Genomic DNA, 12,868 nt, shown 5'->3' with positions numbered 1-12,868 from the left:
TCCTAAAAACTTTTCTCAAAAAAATAAAAATAAAAAAGAAATTTAGATGGAAAGGTGGTACTAGAATAATCCATTTTAAATATTTTATTTATTTGAGAGAAAGGGAGAGAGAGCCTAAGCAGAAGTGAGAGGGAGAGGGAGAAGCAGACTCCCTGCTAAGCAGGGAGCCTGATGCGGGGCTCAGTCCCAGGACCCTGGCATAATGACCTGAGCCAAGGGCAGAGGCTTAACTGAATCACCCAAGTGCCCCTGGAATAATAACCCAGTTTTGAAAAAAAATAAAGTTGGAAGAAACATGCTGCCTAATTCTAAGACTTAAAGCTACAATAAAATCAAGACAGTGTGGTGTTGATGAAGAGATAGACACAAAAATCAATGAAATAAAATAGAGCCCGTAAATAAACCCAAGCAAATATGGTCAACTGATTATCAGCAACAATGCAAAGACAAGTGATTGCAGCAAAGATTTTGTTTGCAACAAACGGTACTGGAACAAGTGCACAACCATATGGAAAAAATAAAAATTAAAAAAAAAAAACTTAACCAAGAATTCAATACAAAAATTAACTCAAAACGTATCATTTCTAAACATGTAAAATTAAGAAAACATTAGAGAAAATCTTTGAGACCTAGGGTTTCAAAAAAAGAACCAATTAAAAAATAATCAAAAGAGGGACGCCTGGGTGGCTCAGTTGGTTAAGCAGCTGCCTTCGGCTCAGGTCATGATCCCAGCGTCCTGGGATCGAGTCCCACATCAGGCTCCTTGCTCGGCAGGGAGCCTGCTTCTCCCTCTGCCTCTGTCTGCCTGTGCTCGCTCTCTCTCCCTCTGTCTCTGACAAATAAATAAATAAAATCTTAAAAAAAAAAAATAATAATCAAAAGACTTGGCTACCTCACCAAAGATATACATGCTGCAAGTAAGTACATTAAAAGATATCCAATATCATTAGTCATCAGAGAAATGTATATTAAAATCATGATGAGATATTACTACAGACCTAAGAGAATGGCCATATTTTCTAAAAAACTGATAATGCCAAGTCCTGGTGAGGACACTGAGCAACTGAAATTCACACAATGCTGATAGGATTGCAAAACGGGGGGTGCCTGGGTGGCTCAGCCAGTTAAGGGTCTGTCTTTGGCTCAGGTCATGATCCCAGACTCCTAAGAACAAGTCCTGAATCAGGCTCATTGCTCAGTGGAGAGGCTGTTCCTCTCTCTGCATGCTGCTCCCCCTGCCTGTGCGGTCTCTCTTCTGTCTCATTCTCTGTCAAATAAATATAATAAAATCATAATAAATAAATAAATAAATAAAAAGGGAATGCAAAACAGTACCACCATGCTGGAAAATAGTTTTATTTATTTATTTATTGGGGGGGGATTATTTTATTTATTTATTTAACAGAGAGAGCGAGAGAACACAAGCAGGCAGAGCAGCAGAGGGAGAGGGAGAAGCAGGCTCCCCATCGAGCAGGGAATCCAATGCGGAGGTCGATCCCAGGACCCTGGATCATGACCCGAGCCTAAGGCAGTCGCTTAACCAACTGAGCCACCCAGGCACCACCCCCCAACTTTTTTTTTAAGATTTTATTTCTTTATTCATGAGAGACAGAGAGAGGCAGATGCAGAAGGAGAAGCAGGCTCCCTGTTTGATGTGGGACGCCATCCCATTACCCTGGGACCATGACCTGAGCCGAAGGCAGACACTTAACCAACTGACCCTCCCAAGCACCCTGGAAAATAGTTTCTTACAAAGTTAAGCACACAATGACCATATGATACAGCAATCTCATCCCAGCTATTTACCCTAGAGAAATATTCACACAAAGCCTGTGTGTACATGTTTAAAGACACTTCATTCAAATTACCAAGAAGTAGAAACAAACCAAATATTCATTGCTGCCTCCTGAGGGTGCACAGGAGAAGAATGAGGCACAAGCAAGTCCGCTGCAAGAGAATGGGGAGGTGGGGGGGCACAGTCTTTTCTACTGTGCCCTCAGGAGGTGGCAATTCTTCAACATGTGAAAAAATAAACTGCTGTGATATACCACACAGGGAATACTGCTCAGTAAAACACTACTTACACAATGGAATAATGCTGCTCATTAAAAGAAACAAATAACTAATGCATGTAACAACTCGAATGAATCTCAACTGCATTATATCATGTTGAGTGAAAGAAGCCAGTGTTGGGGCGCCTAGGTGGGTCGGTCAATAGAGCTGAAATAGTCCCAACTATTTATTTCAGCTCAGGTCATGATCTCAAGATCTGAGATCAAGCCCCTTGTCAGGCTCCTTGCTCAGTGCTGAGTCAGCTTGAGATTCTCTCCTCCCTTCACCCTTCCCCCCACTCTCTCTCTCTAAAATAAATAAATAAAACCTTAAAAAAAAAAGAATATACACCAAATAATACAAATAATACAGGAACCAACTCTATGAAACAAAAAACACATCAGATGCAAGGACACATAAATAAAAACACACTAATAATAAGAGACTTTCACTCACCACTATCAGTATAAGACAGGTCAAAGGGAGAAAACAATAAGTAAGGAGACAGAATATCTAAACAAAATGATTACAGGAAAACTTACAGATGCATATCACTCTACATTTGCTAACAGAGACTACACATTCTCTGGTGCTTACAGCATATTCACAAAACAAAGGAGCATGTAAGTCACAAAGTCACAAAGAAAACATCTATAAAAATATTTTTTAAAATCTCTGATCACAATACATTAAAATTAGAATTTACTAACACTACCACTGCCATCACCACCACCATCACCAACAGAGACAAGTGCTTCTATTCAAAAATTTAAGTACCTCCTATTAAACAACTTCTGGAGCGGCACCTGGGTGGCTCAGTGGATTAGGGCCTCAGGTCATGATCCCGGGTCCTGGGATTGAGCCCCGCATCCGGCTCTCTGCTCGGCGGGGAGCCTGTCCCCCCCCCACCCTCCCCGCCTCTGGCTGCCTCTCTGCCTACTTGTGATCTCTGCCTGTCAAATAAAATAAATAAATAAATCTTTTTTAAAAATAAAATAAACAACTTCTGGAAATGCAGGTAAAATTGGAGAAATGTAAGGAAATACTAACAATGAAAATACAACATAATCATCTAAGGGGGGGGAATGTATGATTATCCCCACAGAAAAGAAAGCCTTTGACAAAATTCAATCCCCCCCATGATAAAAAGCACTCAAAAAAATAGGAATCAAGTAATACTTTCTTATATACCTTAGTCCTAAAGCCAAAATCTTATTTAATAGAGAAACACTAGAGGCATTTCCATTAATATCAGAAACAAAGCAAGGATGCCCATTATGTCTGCTACTATCCACAATTATACTTAGCGTATTAGCTATACCATTAGAAAAGGGAAACCAATCATAGGTAGAAGAATGAGTAAAGAAGAAGTAAAACAATGATTAATTTCATACAACATAATAGAATACCTGGAAAACCTCAAAACCAACGATAAAACTTAGAAGAACTCAATAAGTCAATAAAGGAGCATGACACAAAAATTAACATACAAAAGTCAATAGTGTCCACATAAACCAAAAACAAACACAAGACATTACAAAAGAGAAAAGTCCTGTTAGTAATAGCAACAGAGATGATTAAATATTTAGAAATAAAGTTAACAAGAAATGTGCAACCTATGCAAGGAAAATTTTAAAATACTACCAAAAGATACAAAAGTAAAGTTGATCGGGTGCCTGGGTGGCTCAGTGGCTTAAAGCCTCTGCCTTCAGCTCGGGTCATGATCTCAGGGTCCTGGGATCGAGTCCCACATCGGGCTCTCTGCTCAGCGGGGAGCCTGCTTCCTCCTCTCTCTCTCTGCCTGCCTCTCTGCCTACTTGTGATCTCCCTCTGTCAAATAAATAAATAAAATATTTTAAAAAAAAAAAGTAAAGTTGATCAAATGGAAAGATATCCTCAGTTCTTGGACAAGATTCAACATTATAGAGATGTCAGTTCTCCCTAAGTTAATTTATAAAATGAATGCAATACACGGGGCACCTGGGTGGCTCAGTTGGTTAAGCCACTGCCTTCAACTCAGGTCATGATCCCGGAGTCCTGAGATCGAGTCCCGCATCCCCCAGGAGCCTGCTTCTCCCTCTGACCTTCTCCCCTCTCATGCTCTCTCTCTCTCTCTCTCTCAAATATAAATAAAATCTTTTTTAAAAAATGAATGCAATACAAATAAAAATGCCAACAAGATACTAGACAAGTTGATACTAAAGTTCATATGAAAAAACAAAATGTACAAATAGCTAGGGAAACAGTGAAAAAAGAAGAAAAGCTACAAGAGGGGATGAGCCCTACCACACATTAACACATACTATATAAAGCCTAAGTACTTAAAACTATGGTACTGGCACATGCATAAATAGAGAGACCATGTCCAGAATTAGACTGGAGTACATATGAAAATGTAAAATGTGACAAAGTTGGTATCTCAAACCACTGGAGTCAAAATGAACACTGTAACAAGAGTTTCTGGGGAAAATTGGTAGCCATTTGGAAAAAGATAAAATTAGATCCTTAACTCACACCATATACATAAATAAAGTCCAAATGGATTAGGGATCCAAATGAAAACAAAAGCAACCAGACAGGGGTGCCTGGGTGGCTCAGTGGCTTAAAGCCTCTGCCTTCGGCTCAGGTCATGATCCCAGGGTCCTGGGATCAAGCCCCACATCGGACTCTCTGCTCAGCCGGGAGCCTGCTTCCTCCTCTCTCTCTGTCTCTGCCTGCCTCTCTGCCTACTTGTGATCTCTGTCTGTCAAATAAATAAATAAAAAATCTTAAAAAAAAAAAAAAAGCAACCAGACAAATGTTAGGGGGGAAAAAAAGGATGAATTCCTCTTTTTTTTTTTTAAAGACTTTATTTATTTATTTGTCAGAAAGAGAGAGAGAGAGAGAGCGAGCGAGCACAGGCAGACAGAGTGGCAGGCAGAGGCAGAGGGAGAAACAGGCTCCCTGCAAGGAGCCCAATGTGGGACTTGATCCCATGATGCTGGAATCATGACCTGAGCCAAAGGCAACCACTTAACTGACTGAGCCACGAAGATGTCCCAAGGATGAATTCCTCTTTAACCCTGTATATGGAAAGGCTTTCTCATAATGATCTAAAATCCAGAGGCAGTAATAAATAAATAAATAAATAAATAAATTTGATTACATAAAAATGTTTTAAATTTTGCATGACAAAAAAATCAGCACAAGCAACAAAATCAAAAATAAACAAGTGGGACTACATCAAACTAAAAAGCTTCTGCACAGGAAAATAAACAACAAAATGAAAAGACAATTTACAGAACAGAAAAAGTATTTGCAAACTATATATCTGATCAGAGTGTATATCTAAAATATATAAAAAATTCATATAATAGCAAAAACAAAAACAAAATAACCCAATTTAAAAATGGGCAAAGCACCTGACTAGACATTTTGCCAAAGAAAATAAAATAATAGCCAACTGGTCCATGAAGAGGTGCTCATCACTAATTATAAGGGAAATGCAAATCAAAACCACAATGAGTTATCGTCTCACAAACCTGTTAGAATGGCTATCACCAAAAAGACAAGAGTGAACAAATGCCAGTGAAAATGTGGAGAAAAGGGACCCGTGTGTATTGTTGGGATTGTAAACTGATACAGCTCCTATGGAAAATAATGGAGGTTCTGCAAAAATAAAAGTAGAATTACTATATGATCCAGCAATTCCACTTCTGGGAAGGCATCTAAAGGAAATGGAAACACTATGTCTGAGAGAGATCTGCATACCCATGTTCTTAAGAGCATTGTTTATAATAGCCAAGACATGGAAACAATTTAAGCATCCATCTATGGATGAATAAAGAAATTATATGTGTGTATACATACACACACACACACACACACACACACACACCGCAGTACTATTTTGCATAAAAAAGGAAGTGACAAAATGGGTGGACCTTTAGGGCGTAATGTGAAGTGAAATAAGTCACACAGAGAAAGACAAATATTATATGATTTCACTTATATGGCAATCTAAAAAACAAACAAATAAAAACAAAACAACACAAATTCATAGGAGAAGATATCAGATTTGTGATTACCAGAGGCAGGAGGTGGGGAAAGGGTGAAGGAGAGAATCGGATGAATGTGGCCAAAAGGTACAAACTTCTAGTTGTAAGTAAGTACTAGTGATATAATGTACATGATAATTATAGTTAACACTGCTATATAATATATTTGAAAGTCAAGAGAATAAATCCTAAGGGTTCTTATCACAAGGGAAAAGTATTTTTTCTTTTTTTTGTTTTTTTATCTATATGAGATGACACGATGGGTGTTAACAAAACTGTGATAATTATTTTACAATACATGTAAGTCAAGTCATTATGCTATATACCTTAAACTTGTATAATGCTATATGCCAATTACATCTCAATAAAATTGAAAAAAATTTTAATTAGAAAAAAATTTTTAATCAGAAACAAAAGTCAAAAGTCAACTGATAAATTGGGAGAAAATATTTGCAACATATATTATAGACACACATAAAAAGCTCTTAAACCGGGGCGCCTGGGTGGCTCAGTGGGTTAAAGCCTCTCCCTTCAGCTCAGGTCATGATCCCAGGGTCTTGGGATCGAGCACCGCATAGGGCTCTCTACTTAACAGGGAGCCTGCTTCCCTTCCTCTCTCTCTCTCTGCCTGCCTCTCTGCCTGCTTGTGATCTCTGTCAAATAAATAAATAAATAAATAAATCTTTAAAGAGCTCTTAAACCTGAGGGAGACAGCATTATTCACAATAGCTAAAAGGTAGAAGCAACCCAAGTAAGTGTTCACTCATAGATGAATGGATAAACAAAGGGTTTCTGGGTGTCTCAGTGGGTTAAGCATCTGACTCAGTCTCAGCTCAGGTCTTGATACCGGAGTCATGAGTTCAAGCCCCACACTGAGCTCCACACCAGGCATGGAGGCTACTTTAAAAAAAAAAACGTGGTATATATATACAATGGAATATTACTCAGCCTTAAAAAGGAAGGACATTCTGACACATGCTACAACATGTATGAACCCTGAAGATATCCTAAGTGAAATAAGCCAGCACAGAATGATGGTGCATGATTCCACTTATACAAGGTACCTAAGCAGTCAAGTTCATAGAAAGTAAAATCGTGGTTGCCAAGAGCCGGGGGAAAGGAAGAATGGGGAGTGTTTAATAGGTACAGAGTTTTAGTGTGGGAAGATGGAAATAAAAGTTCTGGAAGATGTATGGTAGCGATGGCTGCACAACAGTGTAGATGTATTTAATGCCACGGAACTATACACTTAAAAAGAGATTAAAAATTACATTTCAAAAAAAAATTACATTTCACATTAAATGTATTATACCACAAGCAAAGGAAAAAAAAAACCTGATAAAAAATGGGGAAACTATATGAACAGACAAGTCACAAAAATATACATACAACTGGCCCTCAAGCCTATGAAAAGACGTTCATACTCACTCATAACTAGAGAAATGCAAATTAAAATAGCACTGAGACAATGTTTCTATTGCACTATCATTATCACACTCGCAAAAATTAAAATTCACAAAAATTAACAGCTCACTCTGTTGGAGGTTGTCAGGAAATAGGCACTATTTTCATACATTTGACGGGAATGCAAACTGGCACAACCACTCTGGAGAGGAATTTGACAATAGCTAACAAAATTACAAATGCGCTTACCTTTCAACCCAGCAATTCTATTTCTAGGAATCAATCCTAAAGAGGTACCCTCAACAATATGAAATACACATGCACAGGGTTATTCAGCCCAGCATTGTTTGTAATTCCAAGAGACTGGAAACTTCAATGGCTATCGATAGTATAGTGGATGAATAAACTATGGTACATCCACACAATGAAGTAATACGCAGCTGTAAAAGTTAATGAAGAAATGTTTATGGCAGCATTATGCATAGTAACCAAAAAGTAGAAACAATCCAAATGCCCATCAACTGATAACTGGATAAATAAAAGGTGGTATATCCATAAAACAGAATATCATTCAGCCATAAAATGCAATAGACTACTGACAACAGGATGAACCATGAAAACATCATTCTAAGTGAAAGAAGCCAGTCACAGACCACATATTGCATGATCCCATTCATATGAAATGTCCAGAACAGGCAAAGCTATACAGACAGAAAGTATTAGTAACTGCCTAGGGCTAGGGCAGGAGGCAATGAAAAGTGACAGCTAACCAGTACAGGGTTTTCCTCTGGCGTGATAAAAATGTTCTAAAATTGATTGTGGTGAGGCACAACTCTGTGAATATGAAAAATTGTATGTAAATTTTATCTTAATGAATAGGTAAATTATGTATAAATTTTTATCTCGGGGTGCCTGGGTGGCTCAGTCATTAAGCATCTACGTTCGGCTCAGATCATAATCCCAGGGTCCTGGGATCGAGCCCTGAATTGGGCTCCCTGCTCAGCAAGAAGCCTGCTTCTCCCTCTCCCACTCGCCCTGCTTGTGTTCCCTCTCTCGCTGTGTCTCTCTTTGGCAAATAAATAAATACCTTTAAAAAAATTTTTATCTCAATAAAACTTTTTTAAAAATGAATAAGATCTCTATGAACACATAAGGGTGATTTTCAAGACATATTTTTTAAAGATTTTTTTTTTAAATGTATTTATTTGACAGAGATCATCAGTAGGCAGAGAGGGAGGAGGAAGCAGGCTCCTGATGAGCAGAGAGCCCTATTCGGGGCTCGATCCCAGGACCCTGGGATTATGACCTGAGCTAAAGGCAGAGGCTTTAACCCACTAAGCCACCCAGGTGCCCCAAGACATATTTTTAAGTGAAAAAAGAAAATATGATTATCTATAGCATGCTATTTTTCATATGTGAAAGAGGAGGATATAAGAAAATATACAACCAGCTGTTCATTTGTGCAAAAGAAAGGATAATCCAGACACCAAAGTGATCAGTTAGCTGCAGGGGATGAGCAGGAAAGGGGTGAAAGGTAGGGGAGAACAGGAACAAAGTGGCAGGGATGGGGGAGGGAGTGACACTTCCCTGAGTATATCTTTATTACAGTTCTTACTCTCACAACCACAGTCAGTATCCCAGTCAAAAAAATCGAGATCTAGAGGAGCCCAAATGGAATAAAAACTTTAACATAAACCAACTGTATTACAAATTACATAACCACACTGAAGGGTATGAGGAAGAAAAGAACCGACCTAAGTAACTGTGGAGAGTAGTATCTTGATTGGATACTGTAAGGCTAAAGCAACAAGAATTGGGATCCCAGATTTGGAGCAGAGAGAACACAAGATGACTCTGGCACATTTTGAGGTGCCAGAAAATCAGTAAATGCTCCAAAAAATGATGAGGATTTGTTGAGTACATAGCAGCTAACCTGAAGGAGATCCTGAACAAACAAAGCCAGAACAGTGAACAACAAAATAATGGTAACATTAGATGGAATAAAATGAGTATCTATGGGGCCCATATTAATATAAATAAACGAGAGAAAGGATAGCTCTTCCTTTAATTGAATTTGAATTAACAAATGTAGAAGGAAAGAGAGAAATAGGCAATTACTTTCAGGCAAACACCCTAGGGACCCACAGATGGATGCTAACTATGGTCAGTGGGCATAAATTTGTGAGAACCAGAATTCCCATCCTTCCAAATATTTCCCCCAAGATACTTACCAAAGGGAAAGATAGTAACTTTATAGTATAGAAACCCAGCAGACACCAACTAAAGCAAGCAATGAAGATCAATATCACCAGTACTAAGACCTATCAGCATCTTGAACTCCTTGATATGATACACTGAGGACGACACAATGTTTGTGTTATACTGGCCAAAAATGCATAGCCTCACATGAATTAAGAGAAAACATTAGACAAATCTAAGTTGAGGGATATTAGACAAAATAACTTATCAGTACTCTTGAAAAATATCGAGGCTAAGAAAGACAAAACTATGTAATCATTAAGAGCTAAGGAGACTAAGGAACAATAACTAAATGCAATATGGGAAGTTAGAATCGTAGAGTGAAAACCAGAACATTGTGTGGCAAACTGGTCAAATTCAAACTACGTTTACAATTGAGTTAATAACATTATATCAATATTAGTGTCCTGTTCTTGATAGTTCTATGATGATTCTATAAGATGTTAACATTAGGAGAAGCAAAGTGAGAGAAGTAAGGAAACTGTGTTATTGTTGCAACTTTTCTCTAAATCTAAACTTAGTTTAAAATAAACAGTTTAAAAAAGAAATAGCTACTTGAGCATTGACATTATGTATTCATCATCTGTAAGCAAAGTGATGGGGACCATGTCTGTATTATTCACCAGAAACCCACTAAAGGGAGCCAAAAAAAAAAAAAAAAAGGCAGCTATTGAATAAAGAAGGAAAGTATCTATTCATTTCTCAGACTCCCAGCCCAGTAATCACACTATCCTAGAACAGCACCTTCAGGAGTTTAACGTCACAAATTTCCAAACTCCTTAGACCGTGGTTTCCAGGGCCTTAAGAACACATGATAAAGAACAGCACACTTTGAGTACCTCAGCACCTTGACCCCGTCAGTAATAAGCAGTGGTGTTTCCTGACATGTTCTGGTCTGGGAGTAAGGAAGTTTAGATTTTAGGCCGAGCTGTGGTACTTCCTGGCTGTGTGGTTAGCTTTGCAAAAAAGACCCCTCTTTGAATCTGTTTCCTCTATTCTATGAGGTTTGGGGGTAGATTAAGGGTCAACAAGTTAACCAGCCTACTGTTTTTGTATAGCCTAGGAGTAAAGAATGGTTTTGACATTTTTTAAAAGATTTTATTTAGGAGCGCCTGGGTGGCTCAGTGGGTTAAAGCCTCTGCATCCAGCTCAGGTCATGATCTCAGGGTCCTGGGATGGAGCCCCACGTCGGTTCTCTGATCAGCAGGGAGCCTGCTTCCTCCTCTCTCTCTGCCTGCTTCTCTGCCTACTTGTGATCTCTGTCTGTCAAATAAATAAATAAAATCTTTTTTTTTAAATAAATAAATAAAAGATTTTATTTATTTATTTGAGAGAGAGAGCGCACAAGCAGGGAGGAGAGGGAGAAGCAGGCTCCCCTCTGAGCAGGGAGCCAGACTTTGGGCTTGATCCCAGGACCCTGGCATCATGACCTGAGCCCAAGGCAGACGCTTAACCAACTGAGCCACCCAGGCACCTTGGTTTTAACATTTTTAAATGGATAAAAAAAAAAAAATTGTGACACATGAAAATTATATAAAAATTATGTAAGATTCAAATTTCAATGCCCATAAATAAAATTTTATTGGCACACTGCCACTCACTTACCTATTGTCTCTGCCTGTATCCACTGTAAAATGCCAGAACTGAGTAGACAGAGTAGGCCTCCTAATCCTAAAATACTATTATAAATATGCTTATTATATTCACAACACACTATGACATTAAAATTAGATTAATATTATAAGTAGTATTACACTTAACACATAAGTTTGCCAACCTCTAAAGGAGACCACTCAAAGGAGATTTTAGTTGTAACGGTAGTTATGGATCCCATAGAAGGAACTTCAGCTGCATGAAACCCTAAGTCCCACAGTTATGACCCATAGACACACAGTAACCCAGGCCCCAAAGAGTTAAGTGGCTCCAAAATCACTTGTGCAGACACCTGAGCGAGTCAGTAGGCTCTATCTATCTACCTGGGGTCCTCCTCCTCCTCCTGGGAGGGAGTACACTCAAGATTTTCAGTCTAGGGGTACCCGGCTGACTCAGTAGATACAGCATGCAACTCTTCATCTCTGGGTTCAAGTTCAAGGCCCACAATGGGTGCAGAGATTATTTAAATATAAAATCTTTTTAAAAAATGTTTTTTTCAGCCTAGACTTGGGCTGACCCATTAATTAGCTGGCTGACTCTAGACAAGATCCTTCACCCCGTCTGGGCCTCAGTTTCCACCCGTATAAATGGCGCTAATAACAACACTCACCTAGCAGGGCTGCTGTGAAGGTGAAGTGAAAGGACGTAAGTGAAGTAAAGGGTTAGCACTGGGCTCAGCACCCGGCAGACGCAGAATCAACGGTGGCTCCTGAGGCTGTCACCGAGAACCACTCCCGAGGCTGGAGCCAGTCCTGGGCACCCCAGGGTGACGGTAGGAGCGGTGAAGAGGCCCGCGAGGAAGCCAAGAGCCCCGGCCTCGCCGCTCCCGCACTCCAGCCTCGGTTTCCCCGAATGTGGCACTCAGGCTACCGGAGGCGCCCCCCTCCCCCGCGTCCGTACCGGCCTCGGCCCCGCGCCCACCGCCCCTTAGGCCCGAGCCCCTGCTCCCGCCTCTGCTTCAGCAGAGCCGCGCCCCCATCTGGGGGATGCCCCCAAACCAGCCACCCTGGAACTCACCAGGCGTCTCCACAGCAACGGCCTGCCCGCCTCGACCCCCGCGCCGGCCGGCAGCGCGCCTGACAATAAGGCGCGCTCCCATTGGCTGCGGTGCCGGGTCCGCTAACCAATCAGAGAGGACGCACGCGGAGCTAGCCCGCGGGGCAAGCTCTCGGGGGACCCCGAGTGCTGCGTGCAGTGGGCGCGCAAGTGTAAACCTTCCCGATTCGTGCATTTGAGCACCCGAACTATTGTGGGCTCGGAGCGCCGGCTTGAGGTTCCGACCTCTGTTCCCGACCACTTGTAATATTTGGGAAACGCTGAGTTTGGTGCCTGGCCCTGAGCAGTCGCTAAATGACAGGCGGTGTTGTTACAATCTGGGACAGGTGCTCTGAGGCAATGGAAACTTGGGGAACACTTAAAGGTAACCAGGGGAGGAGGAGTGTTCTCCTTTATTTACTCTGTGC

General features: G+C 40.3%; 1 protein-coding gene across 1 annotated transcript in view; it reads right to left on the bottom strand.

Annotated features, from left to right (window-relative positions):
- The window catches only part of CABIN1 (calcineurin binding protein 1), a 156,022-nt gene extending 143,530 nt beyond the window's left edge, over positions 1-12,492 (bottom strand). Inside the window, 1 exon segment of the mRNA XM_032876019.1 lies at positions 12,423-12,492. The gene's annotated coding sequence lies outside the window, so the exon portion shown is untranslated.
- Positions 12,493-12,868: the final 376 nt, after the last annotated feature.

Source organism: Lontra canadensis, unplaced genomic scaffold, assembly GCF_010015895.1.
Source record: "Lontra canadensis isolate GAN:19392208 unplaced genomic scaffold, GSC_riverotter_1.0 scaffold57, whole genome shotgun sequence".
Classification (NCBI taxonomy): domain Eukaryota; kingdom Metazoa; phylum Chordata; class Mammalia; order Carnivora; family Mustelidae; genus Lontra; species Lontra canadensis.
Note: the sequence above shows the minus strand (reverse complement) of the source record. Positions and strands in the feature narration are given on the sequence as shown.